The sequence below is a fragment of the Antechinus flavipes genome, chromosome 6, assembly GCF_016432865.1.
Source record: "Antechinus flavipes isolate AdamAnt ecotype Samford, QLD, Australia chromosome 6, AdamAnt_v2, whole genome shotgun sequence".
Taxonomy (NCBI): domain Eukaryota; kingdom Metazoa; phylum Chordata; class Mammalia; order Dasyuromorphia; family Dasyuridae; genus Antechinus; species Antechinus flavipes.
The window spans coordinates 11108812-11124585 of NC_067403.1; the positions used below are offsets into that span (position 1 = coordinate 11108812).

At 35.4% G+C, this 15774-nt stretch overlaps 1 protein-coding gene across 2 annotated transcripts in view; it reads left to right on the top strand.

Annotated features, from left to right (window-relative positions):
• Nucleotides 1-15774, top strand: part of SLIT2 (slit guidance ligand 2) — a 335837-nt gene that overhangs the window by 17605 nt on the left and 302458 nt on the right. The window lies entirely within an intron of this gene.

A 15774-nucleotide genomic window follows, 5' to 3' on the forward strand; every position in this document is an offset into this window, starting at 1 on the left:
TTGAAAGGATTATAGAAAGCTTAAAAAGTGATTGGTGAAATTATTTTTCATAGTTGAGGGTCCATAATTTGGTTTGGTGATATTATTCTGTGCTCAAATAGTGATCCTTGTTGGTATAAAATGTTAATATATGTGAAAATGGATCTTAATCAAAAATTTATATTATGTTATATGGTGTTAATAGACTACACTAAAAGATGATTTCAGAAGAGCATGACTAGAGAAAACGATTGGAATTTTTACAGCATTTAAATAATTGTTAAAAGCACAAACTGCAAGAAAGGATTTGTTTGGGAATATCCCATAATTTGAGAATCAAGCAGAATATTTTTAGCTCTCCCTAGACAGCTTGTTTATTTTACCAAATAATTACCTGAGTTGTTAATTGATCTGTTATTGTTTCAGTATGGACATACTCTGTGCCAATGTTGTACTTTTCTGTGAGTTATTAGGGAATCTTGTGGCTAAAAAAATTCATTATCTTCCAGCTAACTTAGTGATAAGTTCCTCCATATTTATTTAGGATGGTCTTCAAACAATAGCTAGAGTCACTTTTAGGCCTATGGTCAATTCCTTTTCAGTTTAGTTCACTACACAGACTGTGCTGAGTAAAACTTTGATTCCAGAGAGTTACTTCCATGTCATAGTTGAGACATGAGAGGACTTTTGTTGAAGATGAAATAATAATAACCCTCTCAATATAAAAAAAAAACACTTGGAATTTTACACATGAGTTTTCTGGTTATTGGAGGATAGCATAAGAATATGGGGAAAGTTCATTCAAGGTATTAGAATTATGAATAATGAAATATTTTTCCTTTCAAATGTGAAAATACCTTTTGGGAATTCATGGGATGTTTCAATATTTGGCATGATTTCAGAGGAGCATTTGGATGAATAGCAAGCGGGCAAACATACAATTTCTTTGCAGATATGCAGAGGTAACCCCACTGTTTTAGGGTTACTTCAGCAATTCCAGAAGCAGGAGAGCTGAATCATTTGTTTACTTCCCCAGCCAAACTTGCTTCTTTACTATGTGTACTATATGCCTTAATTCATTGTGTTCCTATGGTTTAGAAAGAAGTTATATCCAGCTGGAATTCCTTGTCTTCATTCCAAATTCTGACATTTTTGCTACTGTTTAGGAAAGATGGTGAAACAAATTTAAAAGTGTTAGTCTTTTTTGGACTCTTCAGAACTAAATGCTTTTGCAGGTCAATTTGACTAATTTTTTAAATGAAGTTGACTTATTTTAAATTAGTCGAGAAAAAAAACTCTTGAAAATAAACTTTTATTTGTATGAAGCTCTTTGTTAGAGACCATTGAGAAATAAATAAGACTTTAGTCTTTTTTTTGTATTCAAATATATTTATAAAATCTGTGAAGAAAGGGTAGGCAAAAGTGGATTTGAATAAAATATCCTGTCAGCTGAGAATTTTAGGGACTTTAGAGATTTTGGAAATTTATCTTAATGTCTAGTTAATTTGCACTTGGATTCAATGTTAGCATATGATTTCACATAGGTTATTGATCTAAAATTAGTGTTGAAATTTGTGTAGTACATGAAAGGAAAAGACTGAAGTCTACAGGAGTTCTTTCCTGAGAAGGAAGGTAGGACCTAGACTGGGCCATAAAGAAAGTACAGGATTGAAGTGGTCAAAAAGAAGGAATGGGTAAGCATTTTCAAATAGACGAAACATCATAGACAAGGGCATGGTTTGGAGTGGTAACAATGAGATAGATCTTATCAAACCGTTTAACAACTATACAAATAATTCATATCATGTACATATAATTGCATTAAATACTGGAGAAGATAAAGTTTGTGGAGTAAGAGATAAATATATGTAAACCCCTTTGTCAATCTTAACTTGTCATATAAATGCTAGTTATTATTACTATTATTGTTGTAGTTGAAGAAATGATAATTGAAAGAAAGACTGGATTACTGCTATTTTATGAAATTATTTCCTTAAGTATTATTTTAGATATCTTGGCAATTTTTAACTTGGAATTTTACATCTGAGTTAGAGACCAAATTACTGGGAATTGTAGTATTCTCATTTCAAAAGCTGTTTCTGAACTTTAATGATAATTATGTCTTGCAAAATTTAGATAATTTAAATTGTTAGTAGTACATTTCATAAATAACGGTGAAAAGTGGAAACTTCTTTTTTCTATGTGATAAGAAGATACTTGGTATCTTAAAGATGAGGTTTTCTGGGTGATACACATTAAGAATCGGTTTGTCCTCATTATTAGCAAGAATTTATCAAAGGGGTTTCCTGCTTAGTATAATCCTTAGAAGTAGAAAAAGTAAAAAGGCAGTAGCAATTCATATTTTTATATTAAGTGTTTGAGAAATGACTAGGCCCCAGAAGTACCTGTGCAAAGATTCCTTCTCCAGAAATTCAAATTTAAAGCTATGAAAAATGTAGCCCAAAGTCCTATGAATTTGTCTTCATATTTTTTATTTTTTTAAATGCATATTTCTTCAAGTAGGATGGGAAGTGACAGTAAATATCAAAGAATCTCTGATAAAGAGCTTTTTCTGTAGTGTTATTTTATTCTGGCTAAAGATAACTGTTATCTGTGAAAGTATCTCTGCTTATTAGACATAGATACATAAAAAGCAAACTTATACATGAAATCTCTTGTCCAGGAGAGTCATTTAGGAAAATTTTGTCCGACTCAAAAAGTCCAAATGCTAATTTCTTTCATGTATAGTTTTATACAGTCAATTGGCATAATACTTTAATTACTTCTGGATTAATAGTTTTAATTTTGTAATATTTCATCAATTAAAAATGTTAATCCATTTTACATGTTTCAGAGACCAGGTTTGCAATTCTTTTATTGTAAGTTTAGCTGATTTTTTTTAAAGCTAATTGGATGGAGCACACTGTAAACTTTGTTTGAGCTTCTGTGAAGAATGATACCCATTTGAGTGAGTCCCAACTGTAAATGAGATGCCAGGTGAAGAAGCCCATATGCTCTTTGCATAGCCTAAATGCAATATAAAAGAAAAAGAGGGTACACTGTATATGAATTATGATTAGACATGGTTGGTTGCCGCCAGCGGCCAACTATGCTTTCCCTTTGCTGTCTGCTCCAATTTCTCTTTGGACGGGTTGAGAGAGCACTACATGTTCAGGTCAAGATGTTTGCTCAGAAATAGTAGTACAGTTGCAGCTGTGTTTGTTGGAGCAGGAGACTAGTTTAAATAGCATTACCATTTATCCAGTCCATTAACAGAACTCTGTAAAATAATACCAACTCTGCATAAACTACAGGACAGTGTAATAAAATTACAAGCACTTGTTGACAGATGGGAAGTGTAAGTAAAGGAAAGTAATAGGTTGAGGAGTTTAAAAGAGACAGTACATAATTTTCTCAGCTCAACTAGGTAGTCCACACCCTCCCTTACCTCCCACCCTAGCCCTAGAAAGCACCCACACTTATTTTTATTGTCTCCTTCTGAAGGGAGAAAATCATTTTCCAAGTAACCTGAAGATCATTGTAACCGAGATTGCCATTATGTTACCATTTCATCACAGATTGCAAGAGTTAGGTAGACTTTTTCCAATTTGATCATTGATTGTTAGATTCATCTGGTACCTGTGAGTTCTTGCATTTGGTAGACTCTGATTAAATATCTATTATATCGGGGGTGTAGGTTATATTCAAGGTACATAGCATATAAACACAGTTAAGTGCCCCTTCATGTAATTAGATGATTTGAAATTTGATTTGCTCATGAGCAATTCACACTTTCAAGTGGAGTTTTCAACTACAAACCCTGGCTTGTTAGGGAGGAATTTCATTTGGCGGTGCCGTGGTTAGCCTTTTGGGTTACACATATTTGTTTTGTGGTTTTTAGTTTATTTTTTTGAGTATTATTATATTTACCCAGTCTTCTAACATAAACTTAAATATTCAAAGCACTTCTTTGTAAGCCTTTTTCTCTCCACCGCTACAAAAAGGACTCAGGTGTCACATATAGCCAAGTGATTCACTCATTTAATTTTCTTCAACTCTTTTCGTGAAAACCTCCCTCCCCCCTTGCAAATGGAGTTCATCGTTTTCTAGTACTTAGATATTCACTACTTGGACTTTATGTATCATCAATAGGAACTATCTTTAAATATAAAGGCTTAACCGAAACAGATATTTTAAACCTTGATTTTTTTGGCTAAGATCATAGCTTTTTAGTTGCAAAGTAATTACAGCTATAAGAACTCATACTTTTTAATCTTTCTGATATAAATTATTGATCCCTCTATGGTAGTTGTATGTGTGAAAAAACAATGCGCTTTTTTCCTTGAGAAACTTTCAAAAAATAACTTGATAGGCATAGAAAGTCTAATAAAGAAAGCTTCATTTCTTAAATCTCTGTCACTTTCTGCATGTAAGTTGATTGAGCTAACGTTACACCCCAGAAATCATTCTTGATAATGGAAAACTTTTATTAGAAGGGGGAAAAAAAACTAGGTTGCTGTTTTTACTATCTTAGGGTTTTCAAAATGTTGAAGTGTTTTGAGAGATACAACAGGATGCACAAAATGTCAGTGAGGTTTTTTTCCACATTAAAAATATACCATTATTTAATCTAATTATATATTTAAAAAAAACCTCTAAGTCCCCAAAGAGTTCCTTCATGTCAGTTTAGTTACTTAAAATCCTTGTAGTATAGAATAAAGCAGAACACTGCATGGGGAGCCCTTGCAAAAATTCCTCTTGAATTAATTTCTGCCAGCTATGATTAAAGTGTGTGGTACTAGATGTGTCAGATACCATAGTTCCCTGCTTCATTTTACTCTTGGCCTGTTTGGCCCCTGCCACAATAAATCCAACAACGGTTCCGCAGGAATTGCAGGTTACAGTTGCTACGGTTACCGTTGTCCGGCCAGATCGACATCATTACTCATCTAGTGAGCTACCATGATAGCTACCGCTGATTTCCATTCCTGGGAATAGGGCAGATCTTTCATGCACTGGGGATGAAAGTTCTTCAGATTGCTGTCATATCTGTTTTAGGATTGTTAGAGAGAGCGAGGGCCCACCCTGTCTGCCCGGGGCCTTCAGCTGGCTTTGTGGGCGTCTGAAAACAAAGAGGGGAGAGGCTCAGAAAGGTGTGGAACCTGCCAGGGGCTGGAAGCACCAACTTCATGACTGCCGAGTTGGGGGCTGTTTTCCCTTTCCTCTTCCCGATTCTGTGCTGCCTTGGCAGAGAAAAGAATAAAACAAAGCCCCTCCTGCTTTGGAGGTTTAAACGTTAGTGCTTGACAAGCAGAGCTTTCTTTTTGAGCAGTCAGATAAAAGGGTGGACACAGCCTTATCTGAGCACCTCCCTCCCCACGGTGGGGCCTGAGGACTAGCTCAAGCTCCGAGTGTCCTTGGGATCAGAGCTCAGACTCAGGTGTGCAGGGCAGAGATCCAGTAAAGGGGAGACTGCGGTCCAGATTCTGCCGGGGAGCTGGTGGGTCTTCCCCTTCTGAGCCATGGTCCGGATGTGACTTGTGGCCCGGCTGCTGTCGGGGACCGGGCAGGAATGGTCAGGGTTCGGCTCCGAGAAAGGCCACCCCTCTCCAGGGCCTGCTCCGGGCCAAGCGAGAGTGACCTCCCCTAACAAAAGCATGTGCATTAATATCTTTCTGCGTGTGCATGTCAGCACTGAGTCCTGATGGTAGATGGGCGCGTGTGCTATGGAAAACAAACACTTAGTGAATTCTTTCTGTGTCGGGGCATTCTGCTGAGGGCTGTAACTGAAAAGTCATAAAATATGGGGCCTATTCTGGAAGGCCTTGCCTATTATTTATTACCCAATAGCCAATTAAATCTTTGAAACATCATACTTATTCAAAGCAAGTAAGTTAGTAAAAATCAGAACACTGGACATGTTGATGGGATTCTTTTGCCTGGAAAGCCTTAGAAAGACACACATACATATACCCCCACAAAGAAGAGTCAGAGGAGAGAACAGCCATCTTTTTTTGAAATACGAGGAAAGGGGTATATAAATATCAAAATTACAAATGTTAAATCACTATTTCCAAATTTTGGTAGTTTTAAAGTTAAATACTGAAATAAATTACAGGCAACTTAAAAAAATAGTGTTTGAATTATATGTAGAGAATGTGATGAAGTATGGAGAAAGATGGCCTCAGGGAGAAAACCAGGATTCAGTTCTTACAACTAAAGCAGTGTGACCCTGGGCACCCAGTTGTTCAGAGGCAGATTTTCATAAATTGTAGCCAAAGTGCTGAGGAGCATTTGTAGACAGTTCCCTAGAACATTTAAACCACAGATGCGGCCCTACTTCTTGTCCTCTTAGTTTATATTAAACACCTGGGAAAATAAGATGAATTTGTCCTACTAGAGAGTATCCTATAGAAAAAATAATATTAGGCTTGGGGTCAGGCAACTTCAGTTTCAATCCAGACTTTGCAACTAATTAACTGACTTTATTATCTTGGCTGTAATCTTAATTCCTTGTTTCCTTATCTGAAAAACTGGTGGTGGATAGGGCTTCGTTTTTAAGTACATTTTCCACTTTAAAATCATTCTATAATTCAACTAACTCCATAAAATGTCTTACAATGAATATAAAAATCTTTAGATTGTAAATTCTAGTTGTGAATTCTTCATTGACGACAATATTTTGTAATTCTTTTCACTATAAAGTACATCATTATGATCTCCTCACCCCTAAAATGTGCACTGATATTCCTCTCCCTTCCCCATTTTCCATTTATTAGAAAAGGGCAAAAATAAGTGGAATCAGGCCTGTTTACTTTTAACAAGCTGAGTCCTATCATTTTAAGAATTCTGGCATAAAATGAGTGGGAGTGGGAGCAAAATTGCACAAGAATTGTTTAGTTTAACAAATATCTTCAAAGAGTCATTTTGCAAATTTCTTTATGTTCAAAACCAAGTTTCAGACACAGTGACAGCATGAAATAAACCAGTATCTTAAAGGTGAAAGGTATTGATATGCAACTTTTCTTAGTAAAATATGAACACATTTTAAATGAAAACTTAAAATTATGCTTATTTTTAAATCGTGAATCGCCTTTTTTTGGGGGGGGTTGTTATGATTATGAGTTAGTATTAAGCAACCTATTTTTTTTAATCTCTTGTTCATAGTAAAAAGTTGGGAAGTCACAGGAACTCCAACAATGAATCGAAGTTAACTTGTTTATTATATTCTTCTTTCCTTATCATCTGCCTTGGTGTGCTCTTCTTGGGACCTTTTGTTAATTCTGTCAGATTTTAATTTTTACCATCATGCAGTTTTATCTGCCTTGAAATCATTAACAAATAATAGTGAACATTGGTGCAGGCTGAGGGAGTGTGACGGGGTATGGTGGCTTGAGATAGTTAGATGTCTTAATTGATTTCAGAATTCTTTTTAACTTGCTAATACTAAATTTATCATGAACTAATGACATAGTCATTCCAGCCCAACTTACTTTCCTTATTCTTTCCTCTATGCATGTTGTGAAATGTTTTTCTATATAGGAATTTAAGGGGGAAAAAGAAAAGTAAATTCTTATGCTTGAACTACAAACTAATCAGGGTTAGGAAGTTGAGCAGAATAGTCCACATCTTTATTTATTTATTTATTTATTGCCCAGCAACATGTGTAAGGAGGAGAGAACATATTTTGAACATTTTTCCTGAGTTACTCTACAAGAACCAATGTGATAAATTATAATTTGACCATTAAACTATGTACGTCTGCTTGCTGCATGGGAAGAATTTCTCAGCAATTCTGTTGTTTTCTCCTCTGAAATTGGTATGTTGTGAATGCAGTTCATTCCAGTAAACTATTTCTAAATTGCTGATATTATTTGCTTTCTGGGTTTTGTTTGTTTTTGTTATTGTTTGCTTCTTTTTTTTTTCCAAATTCATTTTAGGCAATAAGTGTCATTTTGCCTTTTTTAGTTGGTGTTCTGTAAAAACAGGATAAATTCATCTAATCCATCTGGGGAATTAACAAGGTTAACATGCTTGAATATGCAGATTATTTACACACAGGTGTGCATTGTGTTCTGAGGGCTTGGTGAACCTAGGTAAGAAATGATTCTTGTGTTTCTGGAGCTTATTGAATTGGTAGGGATATATGACACATTCAAATAGTACATTCAGATACAAAATAAAACCTACTAAGGACATAGGGTGAATAAAATGTTTGAGATCTCTGGGGAAAAGCCATTCATTACCTGCTAAGAGGGGTTAGGGCTTCCTGGAGGAGTTGCCTTCTGACTTCCCCTTTAAATAAGGGTTAGATGTTCCTCTGGGGAAAAGGAGGCACTAGGACTGGCAAATGAGGATGAGGATTAGCAAAAATAGATGAAAAAAGGGGCGCTTCTGTGATGACAGACAGGAAAATCTGGCTCTACTGAGAGGAGTTTAGTAAACTCCTTTAAATATGGCCGTGAGTGAACAGGATTATTCCTCAGTCTATACAGGGTCACCTAATGCTACTTATAAAAAATTGATAGCATTTTCTTTTTTTTTTTTTATCCAACTAATTCTGGTAGAGAAATGAGACTGAGGGAAAATTACTTTTAACGACATGTTAGGTTCCCATCGTGCAGGTATCAGTAATTGTTGTTTTAACTCTACTGGAGTGAAATATATAAAAATGTTCTGCTTCATTTCTTTTTCTCAGTATTTAAAATCAAATTAACTGTCAAGGCGGTTCCTTCATAGGGTTCTTCCTGTAGGAGTTAACCTTGAAAGCTTGGGTAAATTGTATGTGAGAAACCGTTTGGGCAGCAGTTTAAAAGGAAACAATGCTAGAAAAGGAAGTAATCAAAGTTAAAAAAAAAAAAAAAAAAGGTATTTCAGAGTTTATGTAGCTGGGCTGTGGTGTAAAAACATGGGGTGCAGGGGTATTCAGAGAACATCTGTGGCTCTTGACTCTTCCCCCAAGTGAATGTGTAAGTGTAAGTATGGTATCTTGATTTAAGTGTTTAAAAAAGGAGAGAGAAAAAAAAATAAAAGAAAGAAATAAGTCTGGAAAGAGAATAGGGAGAGAGAGCTTTTGCCCTATCATGATAGGTTTCTTCCAATAGTGAAAGATTAAAGCCTAAAGTAACTGACTAGCTGAGAAAAGCCCAGAGGAAGGTTGATTGCTTCCCCTCCAACAGTTCCAATTGATTGAAAAAAGACTAATTTAAAGTTCTGTTTGTTCTAAGTCTTAAACCATCAGAATTCTCTTTTGGAACTGAAGGAATGCTCTGGAGGAAAAAGAATCCAAGGATAAAAAGTCATTGCTGGCCAACAATTGTTCCTAATCCTCACAAAATGCTGGAGAAATTAAATTTATTCTTTATTGCTCCAAGTGTTACCTAGGTCACTGGGCGATGGGAAAATTGAACTGGAAGTTGAGCAGGCGCAATCTTTGTTTTGTGTCTAGATGCTTAACCTTAGACACGACAAGGCATCTTAGAGTGTTGTGGGAACTTGGTTCAGAGTATTAACACCAAGACTTTTATTGCCCTGGATTTATAATAGGCTATGTTGTCAGTAGATGAAAATGCAGTGTTTACATTGCAGTGTTAAATGATCATTTAATTAACACCTAAGGAAAAAAAAAACTTGTGAAATTCTTAGTGGCTTTTATTGTTGGTTTCCTTGGAGGTTTTAATATTCAAGTTTCACTGCAATTTCTTTTTAAAAGTATAGCTATAAAAGGCACTTACAAACTTTTTTTAGGAAGACAGTTTAACCCTGTTGACCTTTTATCTAAAATGCTAATTTATATAACATTTTAGATTAGACTAACACAGACTTCTTAATTGGAGACCTCACTTCTGTGTAAAGGGGATTGTTAATAAGTAGTTTAATTACAATTTTAGGAAATGATATTCATGTAGAAGATGTTTGTTATCTCTTTAATTAGTTGATTATGAAACTTCTGCAGCAAAGCACTAATTATATAATTTTTAGAAATAAAATATATATCATTTAAAAACATTTGTTTTTAAGGATGTTATCATTTCCATGGAATGTTCTGGGAACTATTCCTTTTGCTTGATGGAGAATCACTGTTATATATGACTTCATAAAATCTATCAAAGACTAATAGGAAAGTAATGAAATTATTTTTAAAAATTAAAATGAAGAGTAAGCCAATAGCCATTTTGTTTGTCACAGAGACCAAATTTCTTCACCTTCTCTTGCCCTTTTATGAAGCCATTCATTTAAAAAAATATTCTCCTAACAAAGGACTAATACTATATAGGATGTTACCAAGGAAAGCAGCTGCTCTGCTCTTTAAAGTACTTTATGAAAAGATAAATTAGAATTAGAATGGAGAATCCATTTAATCCACATTTTATCTGCTTGCCATTTCCTTTTTAATATATTAGAAAAAAATGAAAAATCCTAAAACATTTACAAATGCACCTGTTGGATGAAATCTCTGTGCATTTTTCAGAGCTGAATAAGTCACTGTATTGTGGCTTTCCTAAATTCTTTTACTTACCTTAACAATATCTTGTTCTGTTTTATATTCTTAGATTTAAATCCATATGTCATTTTTCCTCTCCATAGGCAGCTCTTTTATTAGTCATTGTAAAAGGGAATAAGGATGTAAAATAAAATATAATCCACAGATGAAGTAAAATACTCATTTTAACCCATAGTTAAAACTTTCCCATCACATCTTTAAAAAGAAAGATTGATGAGAAAAATTTTGATATGGTTTTATCTCCTTTATTTCTCCATTTACTCATCTGGTAACGATTGAGAAAAATAATAAAACATATCATTTAATATGGACAAACATTATCCAATCATATCATAAGGTATAATTTAGTCTTCACATGCAGTGATTATCAATAAGTTTTAATCTACAAAATAAAGTTTGTAGGATTAAGTTTGCGTAAGTCACAGAAGTCAGAGAAAAGTAAAACTATTCATAAATAAAAGAACTATGTTATAAACACTTTGCTGTGTTGTTAGACTACTATAAATTGTGTGCCATCTGTTGTAATTGCACATTATAATTCATAATGTCGTCAGCATCGAAATTCAGGCTTCCTATTGGCTTCCCAATTGTTTCCTAATTGCTATCTTAAACTTCTTTTTCTGACTTTCAGGGACCTCCAGAAATTGACCCTATCTTTCCCTTTTTATACTTCTCTCCAGTAAACAAAATCTGTTCAACTCACATAATCTGTTGCCTCGACATATTTTTGGATATGGGAAATATGAGAATTTGTTTTGATTGTATGTGCTTATTTGGCAGAAGTTATGCTTTTTTCAGTTGGAAGGTAAAAGCATGAAGAGAAAAATACATGCTTGATCATATAAAAATTCGTTTTATTTAAAAAATTCTATACTGTCACATTATTGTCTTCAGTGAGGTTTTAAACTATATTGTAAGCTCACTGGGAAGCAGACTCTATGGTCTTTTTTTTTTTTTTTTTTTTTTTTTTTAACCGTAAGTTTCTAAACTAGTACTAAGTTTATAATAGACTTTCAAGACATAGTATTTAACTGATTAAAGTTAAATTGAGAACATGAAAATGAAAATTCAGAAAGCATTTGAAACGGATATTACTGGAAATGGTCAGAAAAGCAGCAGGATTCAAAAAAGATAAATTCTCATTCAACTTTTGTGATTAACAATTTGTGTGACTGAAAGACTATCACCACCTCCACTGGGATCACCTACTTCACTTAGGCTATAAGGAAGTTCAAAATCAGATTATCTCTATTTTTTAATTTTATGGTTTTTGGAGGAGTCAAGACATGATTTTTATTGGTATAATATTATATGGAAACTCCCTCCACTGGAATATATTGGGATTCATCTGTAAATTATAGTCCTAGGCGTTTGCTTGGGGCCCTGAGAATCTATTTTTCTTCATGGTTGCATATGATTTGAGGTTAGTCCTTCAAGGCAGTATTTGTAGAACATAAAGTGCTAGTTGTGGAGAAAGACCTGGATTCAAATGCTGTCTCTAAACTTTGCTAGTTTGTGTGACTGCAGGCAACTCATTGAACCTTTCTGAGCCTATTCCCTCACCTCTGAAAGAGATAAGGAGAACTGCTACCTCATGGAGTTATTTATGTAAGATCCAATGTGATAATGGATACAAATTACCTGGCCATCTTTTAGGGTAAAATTTGTTTATTTACTACCCTCTGTCTACCCCTTTCTTATACTGTATTCAATTGAGTTTGGACAGGAACATTTTGGGGAGCAAGTGAGCATTCAACAAACACTTTTTATAATTGGATAAAAGGGTTAGGACATGAGCTCACCTTATGTAGTTTCACTGCAAACATTCTGTTGAAAACTCCAATAGCACGCAGGATAATGATGAGCAATGATTCCATGCTACCTTTCTATCACAAATATTAAATAGGAAATTCCTCACGGATGATGTTGTTGATGGCTGCGAGTCTTTTTCACTGCTTATTTTCTGCCTTGGAATGGAGATTTATACCACAAGATACAATCAACCTTTTTCATTCCTTTTAAAAAATAATAAATGGCTACTTGTTTGATATTTGCTTCTTGTTATATCTTGATGTAAAAGGAAACTTGTGTCTTTCAATATAGTGTTCTGACACAGAGAAACACCTTCCTCTAAATTTCATTTTGTGCTTGAATAATATGACTTAGTATCTGGTAAATTACCAGTTTAGTTGAAATAATTCATCTTTTGAGTGATTTGAAAAATATTTTTCATAGAACCAGCAAATTTGAATTGGAAATGAGAAATATAATTCATCGTAAACTTAAAAATTAGGCTAGCTAGTGGGGAACTCATTTGGATGAGTTCTCTGACTTATTAGAGGACATTTCTTAAAATTAAACTTTGGAGAACCAAAAGGATGATATAAATTATCTAGTTTTTTATTATTATTTTGATTTGCTTGCTACAAAATATGATTAGTTTAGAAGTAATACACAAAGTATTATTTAGAATATTTGGGGGAAGTATGAATGAACAGATATCCTAACACATAGTAGTATTCAAATTTTGGAAACTTGCACAAATGCATACCAGCAAATTAATGTCAAGATTACTTGAAAACCATATATATACACATACATACATACATATATGTATATATATATATACATTCATACACACATTTGTGTGTGTGTGTGTGTGTGTGTGTATGTAAGTAAAGCAAAAAAAATTAGGCTAAAAAGGCACAGAAAAAATTAACTTGGTTGTGTGAGTTAGAAGAGTCTTTATGCAATTTAGTCTTCACTCTTTTGCAGATAACAAAGAAAGGAAGCAAGGGTCTGTGGATCTTTTAGTATCATTCTAGCAAGTTAGGCCTCAGGACTGGAAGGAGAGTCCACATTTCCTCAACTTCAGATCAGTCATCTCCCCAATTACCAGTTTTATTAGTGGGTATAATTAAAGCTATTTAAAATATTAAAATAAAAGATAATTAAATATATAGAAATTAAATTTAAAATTTAAAAATATCAAAAGATCATAGTTTTCAAGGTGGGAGGGGCCTGGGAGGCCATTACATCCCCCCCCCCCCACTATATTTTATAGATAAGGAAACTAAGGGAAGCCTGAAAAAGTTTAATGGTTTGCCCAGTGACACACATAGATAGCTAAGTGTTCAGGATAGCTTCAAAGAATTGGGGTTTTACTTCAGATCTGTTGATATTTTCACTCTACAGTAGAAGTAAATAAGTGGGGAAGGATTTCAGAACTGTCACAAACATACTGAGGAAGACAAAGCGATTCAAATTTTCTCTGACCCAATTATATATACACAAAGTACTAAGCAAATTACCACTAGGGAAAATACAAACTATTTTGTTCTTATTAATAGTTCTCTAGGTACAATGTGTAAATTAGGTCATTAAATCAACAAAAATATGGGGGGGGTTTAGGGGCAGGCACTGTGCTGAGTTCTGGGGACCCAAAGGGAGGTAGGACAGTACCTGTCCCCAAGAGCTCCCAGAGTAATTCCAGTGTAGAGCAGCATCTCCGTAGCAGGGGAGACATTTTTGTCCTTGGACTTCCTGCTCCTAGTATAATGCTTTGGTCCTCTCACCTCCGGTTAAATGATGAGCTGCTGGAGGATACGATTAGTCATTTCATTTCGGTTCAATAAGTGTTTATAAGATAGCTATCGTAGTTATAAAATGGTTCCAAATTCTGACAGATTAGGTGCTTGAGATACTCTATAGCCCCTGAGGTCATATAGCAGTAGCCTAGTATAATATATAATAAATACATTTATAATCATGGTATGTATATACAATGCACAACGGATTCAACGGCTCAGGCAAAGTGTGTTGTGAGTTCTGAATAGGGAAAGGTCATCTTCAGCCCAATCTTCATGAGCTTAGGTAGTCTGGGAAGATTTTCTTGAAGCTGCAGAATTTTAGTTAAGGTTTAAAGGACAAGTAGGAGTTTGTGCCAAGAAAAAAACTTGGGAAAGAGGAGGAAATAGGAGTCAGAGAAAATAGTTTGATCAAAGGCAAGTGGCAAATATATATTTGGGACAGATAGTGGCTTAAAGTGTATGGGCAGACAGAAACCAAAGGGAAAAGATGTTTGGAGGTTCCTGACAGCAGGGATGACTGCCTGACCATGATTCCATAGAAGTCAGAAGGAGATGTGATCAAGGTTAGAACTAGAGATGAATTTAAGTGGTCCCCCTAATTATGAGGAGGGAGGGTGAAAGAGTATCCAGAACAAAGAAGGAGTTCACTTGTGTAATCTCTCTCCTGCTCTATCTGCATTATTATTTTCAATTATGACTGCCACATTTTCAGGAGGAAATCAAAAAGCAGGAAAGCTTGGGGCTGGAGGCCAACAAAAGGAACTAGATTCTTTAAAATGTTGAGATTATGTGATTGGGGAAAGGGAGTGGATGATGACACTGAAATTCTGAAGATAAATTGAGGGCAATGATGAGATCTCTGTTTTCCTGGTCTGAGTCTCTTTAGGGACTCTTTGGGGACTAAAGTAGTTTTGGACCTGGAGTATTTACAGAGCCAGCAGGAGCATTCTGATTACTCTTTGCCTGGGGAGGAAGAGGAAAGGCCCACGGAAATCACCCCAAGGGGTGTTTCTGGTTCTCTACCTGAAAGAGAAAATCTAAATTGCCTCAGTCCTCAGGTTTAGAGGGAGGTCTGGAAGTAGATCAGACTCTCCTTTGTATTCAGGTGGTAGTGGGATGCTTTAGCATCCTTTAGGGGAAAGGGAAAACGATAAGAATGCCATTTAGTGGCTTGTGCTAAAGTTAGAGCAGAAGGACCGCCACTCCTCAGTGAGCTGTGGATTCTGAGTCCTCAGGAAGTGAGATCAGTTCAGTTGTGAGATTTCCTCCAGCTGTTCTCGGAAGCCACTCGTGGCCACTGTTTCTTCTGTTTTGGCTCAGAGGCCCAGGGATGCCCAGGTTTCCAGGGGGATGGATGCAGGACTTTTAGAACATCAGTGGGCCAGGAGGCCAGAAGTCCTGAGGAGGAGGAGGGCAAGCGAGTTTGTTCTGAGTGGGGAGGGGGAAAGTAGGTGGTGTGAGCACAGGGGTGGGGGGCAGAAATAAGCAGCTTTTATAGAAGAGAAAGCTGAGGAACTCAGTGTGTGTGTGTGTGTGTGTGTGTGTGTGTGTGTGTGTGTGTGTAAGAGTGTGTGTGTATGTGTGTGTGTGTGTGTGTGTGTGTGTGTGTGTGTGTGTGTGTGTAAGAGTGAGTATGTGTGTTGCCTGAAGAAACTAAAATCAAGAATGAGATTTGAAAAGATTTTTTTTGTTTTGCTTTTT